This window comes from Melospiza melodia, chromosome 1, assembly GCF_035770615.1.
Source record: "Melospiza melodia melodia isolate bMelMel2 chromosome 1, bMelMel2.pri, whole genome shotgun sequence".
NCBI lineage: Eukaryota > Metazoa > Chordata > Aves > Passeriformes > Passerellidae > Melospiza > Melospiza melodia.
In genome coordinates, this window is record NC_086194.1 from 52432847 (window position 1) to 52449099 (window position 16253).

The 16253-nt window shown below is 41.3% G+C and overlaps 1 protein-coding gene across 3 annotated transcripts in view; it reads left to right on the plus strand.

Moving 5' to 3' along the window:
- Positions 1–16253, plus strand: part of EGFR (epidermal growth factor receptor) — a 157405-nt gene that overhangs the window by 89934 nt on the left and 51218 nt on the right. Inside the window, exon 1 of one of the 3 annotated variants that reach the window (XM_063158034.1) lies at positions 2333–2444. The exons of the other annotated variants lie outside the window; for them this stretch is intronic. The gene's annotated coding sequence lies outside the window, so the exon portion shown is untranslated. Of the gene's footprint in view, positions 1–2332; positions 2445–16253 lie in introns of those variants that run through there. 3 annotated transcript variants of the gene reach the window in all.

Here is a 16253-nt window from a genome sequence, read left to right on the forward strand (position 1 = left end):
TGTGGAGATAATTACTAGCCTGAACTTCAGTAACCCAAGTAATGAAATGAAGTTACTATATAACTTCAAGGAGGTTACATTAGTTTAGTAGCAGAGTTTAAACTTGGATAAAGATCTGATTAAAGGGGACACAACAGATTGTATCAGAAAAGCTCTGGAGACCGGTATCTACTGGGTATCCTTAAGAATTGTTCTTGGGATGTGTCTAGTTAAATATTTCCATTAAAGATCTTTGCATAGGTGCTTCTCACAGTGATGATTCACAATGGAGAGCTAAAGAGGAAGGTTTGAGTGGCATTTGAATAGAACTGGAGAATGCTAAGAAATGGAATAAAAGTTAAAATTGTGCAGAATGCAAAAGTACATACTTACTCTTGTTTTAATCTGGAAGAATGGGTGAGCTCATGTGTATATCCAGAAAATAAGGATACAATGTGCAGAAAGTCCCAGTAGTGATAAAGCTTTAATATAATTTACAATATACTGCTAAGTCCTTGGCAGGACCACTGTGTATAGTTGTGATCCACAGTTTAATGGAATATGGATATTAACTGGATGGATATAATAAAAGGAGAATCAGGGAAATATTCTAGTTTATGAGACAGGACTAAGAGAGTTGAATGGAAAAGACAGTATCAGATTGGGAAGAAGCTACCTTAATGGAAAGAACAATGCTAGCACAATTTATACAAATAGTTTGAATGGTAAAGCCTGAGTTTAGGCTGAACATTTAGAAGCAAATTTCATAAATGGCAGAGGGATGAAGGTCTGGAGCAGCCTCCAAGAGGCACAAAGGGCCCCATTGCCTCCCTGGGGCTCCATTTGTTTCCAGAGGGCTGTGGCATGGCACACATTGAATTGAACACAAGCACTGAGCAGGGAACCTGTAGGAACATCACATGACCCTATAGGTTCTAATGGGTAAAAAATCTGCTTATAGCTACCACTGGTGTCATTCATTCTTATTACTCTCCTAGTTGTTTGTAAATTAATAAGTTACAGGCAAGTTAGGTCTTGTTACAACCCAGAGGTTTGTAGAGAAATTTGATTTATGCTGTGTCTGCATTGAAACCTTAAGCTGTCTGCAAACAAAGGGACATTGAATCCTGTGCAGTGAGGATGAATAGTTCTGTTGGTTTGCTTATCTGTGCCCGCTGACTGCAGAGGGTCTGGCGACAGCTCACACCAGTGAGTCCTTCGAAAGCAGCTGTGTCTGGTGCTTCCCCTTCCTGGGCACGAGTGACTCAGCAGCACCCAGCTGTTAGGAATGGTGTGACATGGGTTTCTGCCCCTGCAGAGGCAGGGCTTGAGCCCATCTGGCAGGCAACTGGTAGGGTTTGTGTGTGTGTGCAGCACAGCTGGGATCCATGCTTGTTTGTCCAGTGTACCAGTGCTGATCTCTCCCCATGCTGGCAGTGCTCTGCATATAATGTAATTATTACAGTCCCCTTCCAGGAGGGAAATACCTCAGGATATGTCCATGACCTCCTAAAGTACACATTCATGAAGGCACTTGGTGCTAAGGTAAGGTGGTCAGAGGAAGCGTCCATTTTTAAAATCCCACATGAGTGAATCACTTTGAGAAATACCTCAGAGTTTTCAGGAATATTTGTAAGATTGCGAAATCAAAACACTTCCTGCAAGGAAGAAGAAGACACTCAGAAAGCATATGTTATATGTCAAAGCCATAACTTTTGACCTCTTAGCCCTCTTGAGCAAGAGATTCCCATGCTATTAAATCGTCTTTATTGCTCTGTCATATATTTGTAGCACGTGTTCAGTAGTAAATATCTTATCTCATAACATAACTAAATAAAAAACTGTGCTTTCCTTTAAAAAAAGAAAGGAAAAAATCCCAAGAAATACCAGCCACCAAACAAAAAAAAAAAAAAAAAAAAAAAAACAAACCCCAAAAAAAACCAAACAAAAACCTTTTCTATTTTCTTAATCAAGACAGGAGCATGACCCTACATGAAAAACCTCTGGCGGAAGAATTCAAGACTTTGTTTTGAGTCATGGTACTGTGCCACAGAGGATAAAGTACATTTTTAAGTCACTGATAAATATGCTGACTACTTTTATTTAGGGACACACTGTTACATGATAGTGCTGAGAAATAATTAATGCACTAACTTGGGCAGTTGTCATTGCAGAACATAATGCTCCACATCCCCATGTAACTTCCCCACCCCCACCCTCTTTCTCCAGCCAATTGGTGAGCAAGGAAAGAAGTTTTTCACGTCATAGCAAGGAAATAGTTACAGTATCTGGGTTATGTGATGATAAACTCCTGTGGAAATTGAAACAGGATTGCTTTTCACTCACAGTCAACTCTGTGTTAGTATCATACATATCTATAAAATGTACCAAGTCTCTGTTTTCTGAAGCACTCAAGAACACTTCCTACCTCACTGTGTCTTCAGCTTCAGGATATTCATTGCACAGTGAGTAGGGTATTTATTAATCTGAACAGAAAACTTATTTGCTCTGCTTCAATTAAAGCTGATTACATATATTCCTTGAAAATAAGTGAGGAAGAAATGGCAGTGCCTCCATAGGAAGATTCCTGTAAGCATTTGCATGACTGGAAGTGTTTTCTTGTTAAGGGGTCTGTGCATAAGCATACGAGACTTTATGGGAGACAGTGGTAGGCATTGTTCATGCTCAAGGAGAGATTGGAAATTGGTGTGCAGTACTCTTACCACCCCTCTCCCACAGTTCAGTCTCACCTTTAAGTACTTCAGGTAGACTTATGGTGGCAACAAGAGGCCATGTAATATATATATATATATATATATATATATATATATGTTATGTGTTGTATATATATATATATATATATATATATATATGTTATGTGTTGTATATAAATGTGTGTGGATATACAGTGCTGGGGGGTGCAGGGGGTCAGGCAGTGGTAGGAGATGCTTTAAAGGAGTTCACAGTTTATGCATACCAGGGTTTTCCAGCACTGCTCAATAGACAAGCACCTCCAGTAGTTCCACGGGAGGTAGGGTACAGATCTCTCTAGCAAGTGTAAGCCTGCTTTTCATTACTTAGCTTTCATGGGCATGAAAATAGTCCAGAGTCTCCCAGGGTGGTGTTGAGCACAAATTGAAAATCTCTGGTTGAGAAAGCACATAAAATGATGCCCTAGAATGAATGAGATAATCCACTTTTGCAGTAGTAACCACAGAGATCTAATAGGATCTCTTTACTAAAAGCAGGCAAAAAATAAGTTTCCAGTGCCCTGTCTGAGAGATGTGCACATTTTGTCATTGCTTCTGAAATCCTGTTGCTTCTCCATAAGTTTTCACATAATGGGCACAGCAAAATGCTTTTGAACAAGACACAGCCTTCCAGTTCTGTGGGATAGGGTTTGATTACTTATAGTCAAGTTTCAATCTAAAAAAATTGCTTGAAACCAAAAAGAATGGGATAAGGCAGAATTTTCAAAAGCAGCAGTTTCATCATCAGGGTTTCAGCAGCTTCATCTTTACATGGTCAGTGATCTAGGCCAATGCAAATCTTCCACTTGATGAGTTTTGTATTCCAGAAGTGTAAAACTTATTTTCCCTTCCTGATGGAAAGCCAAATTTTTAAATAAATGCACTTTAATGGAAAAAGAAGGACAGACAGTTTTGCATGCTTGAAGACATACATTATTAGGAGCAGGTAAGAATATGTTTGGTGTTCATGAGCATCCCCACATTTTTGGGTAGGATTAATTTGTCACAAAAATGCAAAAAAAAGTGCACAAAAGTCCAATATTTTGCCGTGTCCCAGCATCTGGCAAAGCATGTCAGTCACATCCTGTGAGATGTGTTGCAAGGGTTGTGGGACTCCTCCTTAGAGCAATGGGCTCCAACATGCAGAGGGAAAAGTAACACCCTAAACCACCACATTTGAGTTACTCTGAGACCTACATTTTCTTTCCTGAGTTGTGTTAGTTGCACGTTATCTGGAATAGATACACACTGCCAGAGCTTTTTCCCACAAGTATAAACTGCATTGCCATTTATTGGGAGAGTTCAGTAAAGCATAGCAGAAACTTTCTGTAGACAGTTTTGAGACTTTTAATGGAAACTTATTTTGGCAAAGCTCGGAAAGAACTCAGTAATTTCATTTATGAGATCCAAGAGCTAAAAAACACAACCCCCTTCTATCGGGCGCTGTCTCGTAAAAGCAAACCTGGTGACAGCAGAGACATCCTGTAGCTGAATAACATAGCCAGATCAGAAGCTCAGTTTTCCCAAGGGATTGCTTAACTCCTGTACCAGAAACTTTGGGGAGCTTGTAAGCTGAATGCGGCTGTAATGCATCTACCAGCAGCTGTTTTCTGTCCCTTCTAAGCCCATCTTTCTCTTTCTTTTTTTTTTTTTTTTTTCCTTTTACCACGATTATTTTTAATGTCATTTTGCATGCTGCTTAAAAATGCTGATACTGCTCCAAGGTACTGCAGCCTGGTGCAACTAAGTTAAGTCAATGCCCTCATGCAACACTGATATAAACGCAGTGATGTTGCATTTGGGGGCAAAATGGGGGCTCTTGTTCCTTCAGAATGTTCCTTCATGGAGGCATAGTAGGTCTTGAAAACAGTACTTTACTTCTTAGTGGCAAAACTTGCGTCTTTGTTTGAGTAGTGCTGATCCCTCTTGAAGTGAGGATTTTCAACAGCCAGTGCTGATGGCCACCTCCCACTGGCATGCTGTATGATTTACGTGCCAAACTCCTATTCCTACTTTGGAAAATCTGTCTAAATCTTTTGAAGTTTTGTAATGCAGACCTTTAGTTCTGGTGTTGAGAACAGGATTGTTCTGCTTTATTTTTCCAAGACTGGCCATACAATCCAATGTACTACACAGTCTCGCATTCAACACTGCAAAGTTCATTTCCTAGCCCATGGAAGAAATAATTTTATTTGTTCATTATGAGTATTTGTTTCCACATTTTGGGAGGTGAGGATGAAGGCAACACAGAGCTGCTGAAACATGAAGCTGCTAACACACAAAGCTGCTCTGTTCTCTGGGGCTGGTGGCATTTCATCACTTGCAGCCAGGCAGTTCACTGGGCTCACAAAAGCTGCTGCAGCTCCTCCATGAAGTGATAGATAGATAGGGATTGAAGACTGGCAAATGCATCAAAGGCAGTCAAATAGACCTATGGCTCTAAGAACTTGGTAGGTGTCATTTTTCCCAGATAAGGTGGCTCTGGTTTTAGTAAGGCTTATCAGAAGATATTTCACAAGGCAAGGAGCAGCTTTGCTGCGGAGTGGAGAGTTGGCTGTGTGATGTGTCCATTAGCTCAGAAGGTGACCATTTTGCGATTTTGGAAACTTTTTGGGATGCAATGGCCAAGGCCAGATCTTTCTGAAGTTAATGTCATTTTCTGGAAAACAAAATGTGATTGGTTTTTTGGGGTTTTTTTTTTTTTCAGCTGAGGTACATAAATGCCTGCCTCACATAATTTTTTCCCCTCGCAGTTTTAGTTCTCCATAAAAGTCCTTGGAAGATTCAAGCATGCAAGTTCTTGGCATGATGGATATCAAATCTTAACATTGCTTGCTTCTGGTGTCTTCTGAGTTTGCTACTCCACCAATCCTTCCTTTTGTTGAATTTCCACCAAAGATCTGCCTGGAGAAAAATGTGGCATCTCCAAACAATGTACCAGAAACACATTAGAATGTGATTTAAATTGTCTTGCTGTTCAAGAAACTTCTTCCCACAAAAAGCTGAAGTCAAGGAAGTGGGTTTCTTGGGCAGGTGCCTAAGAAGGTATTTTGGAAAGTGTAAGGCATCCTAGCAGCACTGGAGTAGCAAACACGAACAGGGTGTCTGTATTTGGCAGATGAGGAGGGCCAATCCTCCTGCAAAACTGCTGAGATGCCCCACAGCAGTGATGCTGGTGCTGACACTTGCACTGGGATGTTCCCAGCTCTGTTTCCCTTTGTTTTCTTCTAGGAAACAAAAAAAGCCAGAGACCTGTGTACAGCAGCAAGTTTCCAGATTGTAATATAGTGAAAAGTAAAAGCTGATTATTTCTGTTCAGAGCAGAAAAAAAAACAACTCAAATCCAATGGATGACAAAAATTCTTCCATTCATCAAAACTCTTGAGTACTATCATCTGCAGAAGAAGCATTGCAGGAACAGAGGAGCAGATGGGAGCAGGAGCAAATGAGATCAGTTCTACAGTCAGTCGTCTCTGGCTTTCATGTCTCTTCATGCATTTCGCTGCACTAGTAAAAACTTTCTGGCATTTTTTCCCCCCTCAAGACACTTTTGGCAAAGATAAGCACAGTCCAACCGTCTGCTACCGATAACATTTTCACATTCTGTGCTGGAGCTTGGGTTGTAGCTGATTTACCAGCTTTTTGTATACAAGGGGACGTTTATTCCCCATGTTCACTGAACTGATGGGGCAGTTCCTTTCTGAAAAATTTTTCTGCAGGGGGTGGAATGTGTTAAAGCAGGTTTGTGTCATTTATGTAAGGGTGGATTTTCTTTTAATCCTTATCTGCATGTCATCTTCTAGATTTTCATATTTGCATGTGGCGGGGGGGGTGATGTGTTTGCTAAAGCTGTGCATTGTTTTTCCTGACTTGTTGCTTGGAAAAGGTCCTTGAGAAAGACCATCCCTCAAACATTAGGGACAAAGGAGTTGCAGAACCAATTTAGCAACTGCAGTCATCTTCATTATGATTTGAAACTGTTTACAATTAAACAGCCACTAATTCTGAGTATATGTGAAACAATAATTTGACCTAAAAAGACACACAGGTCAATGCAAGGCACAGTGTTTTGATAAACATGAGGCTTTGTTCTTTTTAGAGAAAAAAATTTCACTTACCCATCTTCAATATTTGTTTTATTAGTATTTTCAAAGACAATTTTTTTTAAAAAAATCCACAAACAAACAAACAAACCTCAGAAGTTTTTTCTCTCTGACCTGCATGAATGGACATTAGGATCATAGAAGTCTAAGAGTGTTAGCAGGGCTTTATCCACATTACATTATATTTCTGGAGTTCGGATTGCAGATGTTCTGGGCTCTGTACTAAACCATGGAGCTTTTGCTTTGTTGAAAAGGGTGAAAGGACATGAGGAAGGAACTATGCAAATCATGAGATGGAGAGGGAACTTCTTTGGAGTTTGAACAGCATGAAACATACTGTAATCATGCATTTCAAATATCTTTTATAGTGTTCAGACCTGTTTACAGGTCTTCACAGAACTGAACTCTGGCATTAAATGTGACTGAGATTCCCTATTGCTAAATAAGACCAGCTCTAAAAGCAGTCCACTTGCTATAACTTGCAACATTTATAGTAAACGACTGAATTCAATGGTTTTTTTTCCCAGACTTTTGAAGATAAATTGTTCTTCATCTTCAAAACTTACCCAGGTGCTGTTAAACATTTTGTGGCTTTTTACCTGGGCTTTCAAAATATAATTGTAGTTCTCCTCCTTCCAGAATAAAGGGTGGTAGAGAGTCTATTTATCTCATTTATTAAATTTCACACAGTTAAATTAAATGAAATAAATGCTTGATTCAGATCCCATTCATTTCAATAGCAGTCTTTCCACTGAGTTTTAGTCAAGTTTTAAATGAAGATCAGAAGATGATCCTCATTTGCATCTAATATGCTTTTCTGCTATGCCTTTTAAACTTAAATATTACCAGAGGCTCTTCAAACCCAGCAGCGTGTATTAACTTGCTTGCTTGTCAACATGCACAAATATCCAAATTTCGTCTGGAAGCCCTAGAGTCATTGTTAGCATTTATTCCCATGAATGCACAGTTGTTGAAAACAAACTTTTAAAGCTTTTTATCAGCTTGCATTTGTTCTTTGTAGTCAGTTGACAGGGCATTTGCTACAGCAGTAACTTAACAGTATCTTTTATTGTTTGCAGCAGTAAATGCTGTTTATCTTAGTCCTGTCTGCAGTTTTTGTCTTGTTTTAGTCTTGCTCGAGAAGGTGACCTGATTCTTAAGGGACAAGATGTCCTGTAGGGAACTTTGAGGCATAGATCTTCCTGTAGCTCTCCAGCTTGGCTCCGCAGGAGTCTGGAACTCACTGTAGAGCAGCTTGGGAGGAAGCGTTGGGACTGATGCAGCTGCACATGCCCCAAGGCTCGGTGCAGCATTCACCGTGGGTGCTGGCAGCACTTCCCTGTCCTCAGTGGGCAGAACCACACACACAAGTGCATGGGGTGATCATGGAGGTGGGCAAGTGTAGTTCAAGGCAGCAGATGAAGCTTGTGTGGTTGCTGTTGTGTTTCAGCAGTATTCCACATATGCTGGGTCTCTAGAGATGTCTGTCTGCTTAACTGGGAGAGCTACATATATATATATATATGTTTGTGTATGTGTATGTGTAATATTGGATGTGTTGTATTTGTAATAGCAAGCTTTTAGTGTTCTACTTGGAATGAGCTGCAAGTGGTTTCTCTTGTCCTTTTTGAGCCAGTTCTATGTGAGTGCTCACATAGAGCTTTACACCTCTGGGGATTCAGAAATACGTGCATGAGAACCACAGCTTGCTTCAACATAAGACTTGATTTAATATAAATAAAGAAAAACATATGTCTTTTTTCATTGGAAGGCACAAATTGAAATATGCAATTGCGGTGTCTCAAGAAATCCCACATGCTAAAATGTTCACAGTTTAATGCCTTTAACTCTCATTTCTCAAGTTAACTCATTTTGAAATGATTTTAAACAATTCAGTGCTGATGTAACTAGCAACTGATCCCATATTTTCACGGCCACACATCTTCAGTTTCTTTTTATTGTGCTATAAAATCCTGCTGCTTCATAGATGTTGCCAGAACAAACAACAGTGAAGAATGTGGGGTTTTTTAGACCATGGAAACGGGCTTATTTATCCATTGTCATCTACTTGTTTTCCCAAATATCCTGGTGTACATCTTAAGGTGCCACAGCCCTGCCAGACATGTGTCACCAGATTCAAGGCTTGGTGAGCTATGCCCATTGTTGTGCTCTGTGCCCACTGTTTACACCAGTTGCAGCAAACACAGCAATACAAACTTCTCCATGGATGCCAGGAGAACCATTCCATTTCTGTGAGCCATTTCCCAGGGCCAGAGCTTCACATGAATGGAGCTGTGTGACAGTCCTTCTCACACTCCAGAGTTCTGCCCAGCGGATGCACGCAGGTTTTTTGAGACAGACCCATCCCTGGGGGAAACAAGCCACTGTAGTGCACAGAGCTGCTGGGACTGACACCAGAGTCTATTGCCCCTTGCATGGTCGTGTTTGGGTGCAAACAGTGCAGTGCAAGACAGACTTGCTTTGGTCAGTGTGTGGATTTCACACAGCATGAAGATCACTCTTCCAAAACACAGGCATGGGCAATGCTTTCTCTTGGGAGACCCAGAATAAGTGGGATGGCAGAACATCCATCCAGTATAACCAATATAGCACCAACTCTGCCTTTCCCCCACTCCTTAATTTCCTCCTCAGTGGTTCCCAAAGTCTTGTTCCTTTCCATAGCACTCAGTGGTGTTTCCTCGTGCTGTACACCTCTTGAATGTCTAAGCTGCAGTTGACATTTTGTCTTGAAGAGCCCCATTTTGCACACTAAAGCATCCAGCTTCAGTTGCTCTGTAGTGTGTAGGGAACAGTGAGTCTAAAAATGGCCAGCTAGGGCATGAACTCATCACTTTGCCCATCCTGATGCTGATATATTTGTAAAGCCAAGCTGATCACCCTGTTCTGTCGGGGTCCCATGGGAAAACTTCTTGGGGGCACCTCAGAGTCCATGCTGACTTCACATAGCACAGTCAGTATGGCTTGAGTTTCTCTAAATATGGTTAAAAAGGGGGAGAAGGTGCCTCTGTGGTTTTCTGCACAAAATTTGTTAAGTGTTGTGTCTAATATTTATAAACTATTCATTTATAAACTACTCATTTAAGTTCACTGGTTATTGCACTTGTAATAGACCTGGCCTTTTAACCTTGAGCAATAGCTGAAAAGAGAAAGCCCCGTGCAAGCTCTTAGTTACCTTTGTGGCAGCCTCTCCAGAGGGTGTGAGTGGGAAGAACAACCCAACAGCAGCACCCCAGGTGCTGGGGAGGACGTCTTGGGGAGCTTGACTTTCCAGCCATCATTCTCAATAAATAGCCTGCCAAAGTCAAGGCAAAATCCCAGTGCACTAATCACTGGCCATGTGTCAGGGAACTGGGCTGAAATGTCGCTTGGAGAAGGGCTGAAGCCTCAGGTACATCCTGGTAGCGCTGGGAGTGGGAGCTGCCCCAGTGGCATCTGCTTTGCAGGGAGACGAGAGCCATCCAGTGCAGAGGCCACCACCCTTGTGGCATACTGGGGCACCACCAGGGATTAATGCCAGCACTGCCTCCCTTCCTTCAGCATTTTGCCACTGATGGACCCAGTGGATCCTGGCTTCTCCCTCTGGTCACCTCATATTATTCCCAAGTCTTTTTCAGGGCAACTGCATCCCAGGACCCCATCTTCTGCCTACTATGTGTTCTGCAGTCTTTGATGTAACACCTTGCCTTTGGCTATAGTTCATGTAATGTTGTTCAGGGAGCTTATTTTCCTAAATTATACAAACCAGCCTGCGCAGGTCATCTGTCCCTCTTTGTTATTTAGAACTCCAGCAATGCTTGTGTCGTCTGCAGGAATCCTCAGCAGTGATTTGAAGTCTTTGAGATCAGTGACAAAACCACATGAAGAAAACTCAGCTAAACTCAGGTTATCTTTCAGTACCTCAGTGGAAATACCCTCTCTCAAAATTCCCATCTATCATTCACCTTTGGAAATCAACTTTTCCCCAAACTGTAGAAAATTGCAAGGTGACAATTCCTGTTTCTTTGAAATTTTACTTGTATTTACAGAAAATATCTGTATCAACAACAGTTTTATCCCAAGACATTCAGAGGGCAAAACTTGAATCTGGGTTAGTCTATCCTGTCCATGTACTTGCTCCAAATTTATACCAGTATCAGCAAGAGAAGAATTTAATCCCCCATCCAGTTCACATTGAAGCTGGTGGAAAGATTGATTTCAGCACATCCTGGTCTGGCCTTAATCTCTGGAGGATTAATAAACATACATGCAGAATTAAATAATGGCAACAAAGGAGAAAAATAGAAATATTAGTAAATGATATTGGGGAGGGAAAAAAAGCACCCTGGGGAATTAATAAGGTTGAATCCCTCGTTGTCAGAAATACTGTGACTTTGGTGAGGTCTTCATCCAGAAACAAGTTGATTTGTATGTGATTATTTGTTCTTTCAGGCAAACACACTCACCAGCAAACAGACCATCTGTCATGATACTTCCATCCTTTGCAATTCAGGATGTGACTTTCAACATTGAAAGGCAGGTCTCCACTCCTAATTGGAGTCAGGAAGGGAAACCTAAAATTACTTTTATCTGGAAAAGTTGTTTTTGTCAAGTAAATAGAAATAAGAAACCATCTGGGAAAGCTTTCCCTCAAGGCATATTCTTTTTCTCCACTAGGGTGTTAGTTTTGGTAATTTTTGCAATTACAGTTTCCATCTAAGTATTTTTAAGATCTCTGTCATTGTTTTGGTCCCAGTGTGTCTGAAAGTTGGAATTCATCTCAGCAACTGCATTACTCTAAACCACACTGCTTGAGCAAGAACTTGCTAAAGCCACGTGAGGTTGTTTTTCACAGTGTTTTAAATTAAAGTGTTTGGATATGTGCAAAATCATTATCTTCTGCAGAAGAATTTCCAGTGCCCGAATGTTGCTGTCATTAAGCTGAAACTGGATTTTTTAGGCATTGTATGGGTTTGCAGACACTGTTCTTAAGGGAAAATGTGTGCCAGCATGTGAGCACTGTTTGTACTCCTCACCTGTTTCCTAGCTTTCCTTTCCATAACTTCCCATGGCACATTGCAGCAGATTTGGTTTTCCTTTTGTGTCATGTGAAGTTTCCTCCCTCTTGAAGTTCTTACTCAGTGAACATACTTAGTAAACATACTCAACCCAGCAATACTGGGTAATTTCTCCATCCCTTCTCTCTGTAGACCTGAGGAACTTGTGAATATAAGAAATATTTCTATTTGAGTGATTGATTACATAAAATGTAATGTCAATTTCTTATTTCAACCCCTGATATGTCATACCCTGTTTTCTTTAGGGAAACATTGCATGGTTCTTTCTTTTTCTAGTAGGTTAATCATTATGACAAATGTCCTGTCTCTTCTAGTACTTTGTTGTAAGCTTAAATGTCATTATTTTGATGATTTGACAACTAGTAAACTGCACTTTGCTGGTTTCCACTGCAGGTTATGTGGATCCATTTGATAGCTTTAAGGGCATGCTTTGAAGGTAGTTAAAAAAATACCTGATATAGAGGACCTGCCCTTAGAACTGATGTGCATATTTATGCTTAAATGGCAAGCATCTTCATTTAATTTCAGAGGGCCTATTAGATGAAGGTCTTCATAAAGGGGAAACAGGTATTCCCCCGGAAAGATCATGGAGATGCAGGGTATGGCCAGGATCCCCTCTGGGTTGTGCAGGATTGACCCATGGGATACAATGGGCAAAGGTTGGGATGGTGTGATTGCTCATACAGAGCCAAATTGAGCAATATTTCCTTTAAAGTTATTCCATTCGCTTGGAAGGTGTTTTCCCCCACACTCTGATAGTAGCACACTCAGTAATAGTGTTATCTCCCCAGGCATTCAGTGCCAGCTTTCTATCCCAACCAAACACCCAGCAAGGTGCTGCCCTTCCATTAAGTACCCAAAAACAATCAAAAGTGAAATTACTGCTAATGAGTGAGGAGAGAAGAACATTTATAAATACACTGTCAGATTAAACAAACACCCCTCATCTACAAGTTTTGTGTTATCGTCAGTGATGGCTAGAAAACATACATAATATAGAAAATATGCATATAGTACATAAATTTATCATACTAGGGCATATATAGTTATAAGTGACATATGAAGCATGAAAATGGACTTGCATATCTCTGAAATTGCCTTTGTGAGTTACTATTTTGATGTGTATCTGAGGTGAATGGAGACTAACACAGACTAAGCAGGGATAGAAACAGTGATTTGGGGATTGGTGATAATTTGGTTTCAAAGCATTCTCTGGGGTTTTTCTCAAGTCTGGGGCAAATATGTGTGACAGGCTTGGGACTTCAGTAATCAGAGATTTTCTGGGGAAAAGATGAAAACAGATTTTACTTGTATCAGTGCAATTGCTGCAGGGACCATTTTGTTTAATCTGAGCTTGTATGGATTTGGGAAAATGTTGTTGCTTAGCATTACATCTGTATGGATGGCCTCTGTCTCCCTACCATCACTTGAGGAAAATGCTATTTAGGAAATGCTTTGGTTTCACACTACTACTTCGGGCTGCACAAGAAAAAAGTGGCCAAGGACCAAAGGATTGCAGAGGGTCAACCAGCTTGCATCACCTAGAAATACTCCTGTAAGTCCAAGTTTGGGGCAGAGAAGGGGATGCATGTCCACAAGCATGTCTGTGGACACACAGAAACTTTTAGTAGCCAGGACACCCAACCCTGCACTTTTCATAAGCACTAAATTCAATGAGTTTGCATTTGTCAGTATAGTGTGCCTCTTTCCTGAGCCCTTTGATTGCTGCTGCCTTATACAGCGCCTGACTTATGGGTCATTTCAGCAATATCTAAATTTTTGTTAGGCTGTCTGTTGAGGTAATGCTGCAGCTGATTCAAGATCAACATCACTTTGGCATTTAAGAATTTCAGCAAATGGGCTAAAATCTATATCACACATAATTTAAATGCTTTAGGGTGACAATCCCATGATGCTGCCCTGCAGAATTCTGGGTTGCCCCATGTCATAGGAGTGGTGGCTTGGGCACTAAGGGCCCAGCAGATCACCCTGGCTGGGACAGGAGAGCCCTACACTCCCAGCCTGCAGCCTGCTCTCAGCCAGCACTGCCACAGACAGCAGCCTCTTGGGACGTGCCCTCTGTGTCAAAACTTTCCAGACCAGTTGTGTTTTCATTATATTAACATCACAGATAAAAGCAAAGCTTTCGTCTTTCAGGGATCAGCCCATGCCCTGAAGTTCAGTTCTGGATTTTGGCTTTTCTACTGGTCAGGGTTGTTCTCACCCTGAATGTTTTACTCTCCCTTTTAGCTAAGATGTGTAAGTGTCCACACAGAACATATATTATACAGTACATGCTACCATAACCTCCAGCAGTACCATGCAAGTACCCATGCCCACCACTGACTCCTAAACTGGATAGTGCTGGCTTTGCTACACATTGAAACACATTGAAAATTATGTAATGAATGTATTGCATGTGGCATCAGAATTTGTCCTTTAGAGGACAAGTAGGTAGAGTTCAAAAGAGGTTAAATTGTAATAAATTCCATCCACTCAAGCATGCACATCCCACTTAAAACTCTGCGGAGCAAGGCGAGCACCTCATTGTCAGTGCTTTAGCCTCTGGCCATAGTGGCATTCACACTGTGATATTATATACAGATAATTATAGCATGTATCTTTTTAGAATAGTTTCCATAAGCAAAGAAATTGCAGGAATGGTGTTATTCATCAGATATAAGCAGGCCATTTTATTTTCTTTTCAAATGTTCTAGTTGGAAAATTATTCTGCCCTGTTGCCTGAGCTCAGTAATACTGCTGCAGGGATTTACCTTGTTTTGTTTGATTTGGGTTTTATTTGCTCAGCATATACTGCTTATGACCCAGGTCCTCACTTGGTAAATACTGGTGTGATGAAGTTCACTTTGTGGATGCACTTAGATCCCTTATATCTCTCAGCGCAAACAAAAATTTGTGCATGAGGGAGAAAGCTGCACTGAGGTGCTCTGGCTGATACTCTGACAGCCACACACTGTTGATTTCTTAGCAGAAGCAGCCCTCTTTATTCTGCTCTCCAGATGGTAACTAACATCTCATCTGCAGCTACTGTTTACTGGATGGAGGATGTGAGGAGGGGACCAGTGGCTTTGAATTATTTCGGTAGAGAACTGCCAAAGTGCTCTCTGCCCACAGTACAGGGGGGGAAAAAGGAGGTCCTGGGGGACCAAGGTGAAGCCCTTTCAGAGCTTGTTATGTCTGGGTTTCCCTCTGCAGCTTCACAAGCAGGGAAGCTCTTTCTCTTGCCTATTTGCTTCTGCCTCCTTGCTCTGTCCTCTGAGCTGTTTCCAATGGATGGAGCACCATAGTGAACCACATCAATAAGCTTTCCTGAGCTAAAAATACCCTCGGTCTAATTATTTATTTATTGTCCTATATTATTTGTAGCTTGGATCAACTCTTTGGCATGGTTCCCTGAGAGGTCCCATAGGAGAGGGAGAGGGAGAAGTGCAAGAGTAACCATGCCCTCTGACTGCTGCCTCAGTCTTGAAGCAGTGAAAAGTCTGTCTTTCTCAAGACAGCTGGCCCAAGTTCAGAGCTCCAACACTTGTCTGATCCCAAGAGAAGCACATTCAAATGAGTGCAGTTTATCTTAGGGGTTGTTCCAACAAGCTGGGCTGTTTTATTGTATGATGTGACTGATGCCAAGCCACATAGAGTCGGTCAAGGGCACAGGTGGCCAGGAGGATGCCACCAGGGAAAGCTCCTCCTTCCAGCCATCCTTTGGTTCAGGTGTAGCATAAACACTGCAGCTTTTGCACTGGATCTGTCCTGAGTACTGGGGCAGATCTTTGCTGGTAACCTCAGAGGTGCAACAAGTGCATCAGGTACATTTAGGGACCCTGAAGAGCACAGCAGGACGACTTATAGTTTTATTTCTGTGAGCAGGCCAAACTGCACCTGCTCCTGCGCTGTGTTAGAGTGCTTTCCAAAATCACACTGTTCTAAAGATCAGATATGAGATGCCTAAACGGAGCATCCAAGCTGAGGTTTTGAACAGTCTCAGAATCTGTAATTACTGGTTTTTCCTGGGTTTTAGGATAACATTGCTTAAAATTCAATATGTCCTCTGGGATGACTCCTTGACTTTTCCAGTCAGTTCAAAGACTCTTCATCCCTGTCCCCAAGAGCAACCAACACTTTTTCCAGAGCAGACTAGCCATATGACAGTACTTCTAACTTTCAAAATGTGACAACTCTGCAGAATTAAAACCTACCCATGACTCTGATAATTTGTGGACCTTGTACTTTAAGTAGACATCAAGTACAGATTTGAAGTATGAACACAATGCAACAGTGAAGTTTGAAACTGGAACAGAAACTAAAACAGAAAATCCCACTTAGAA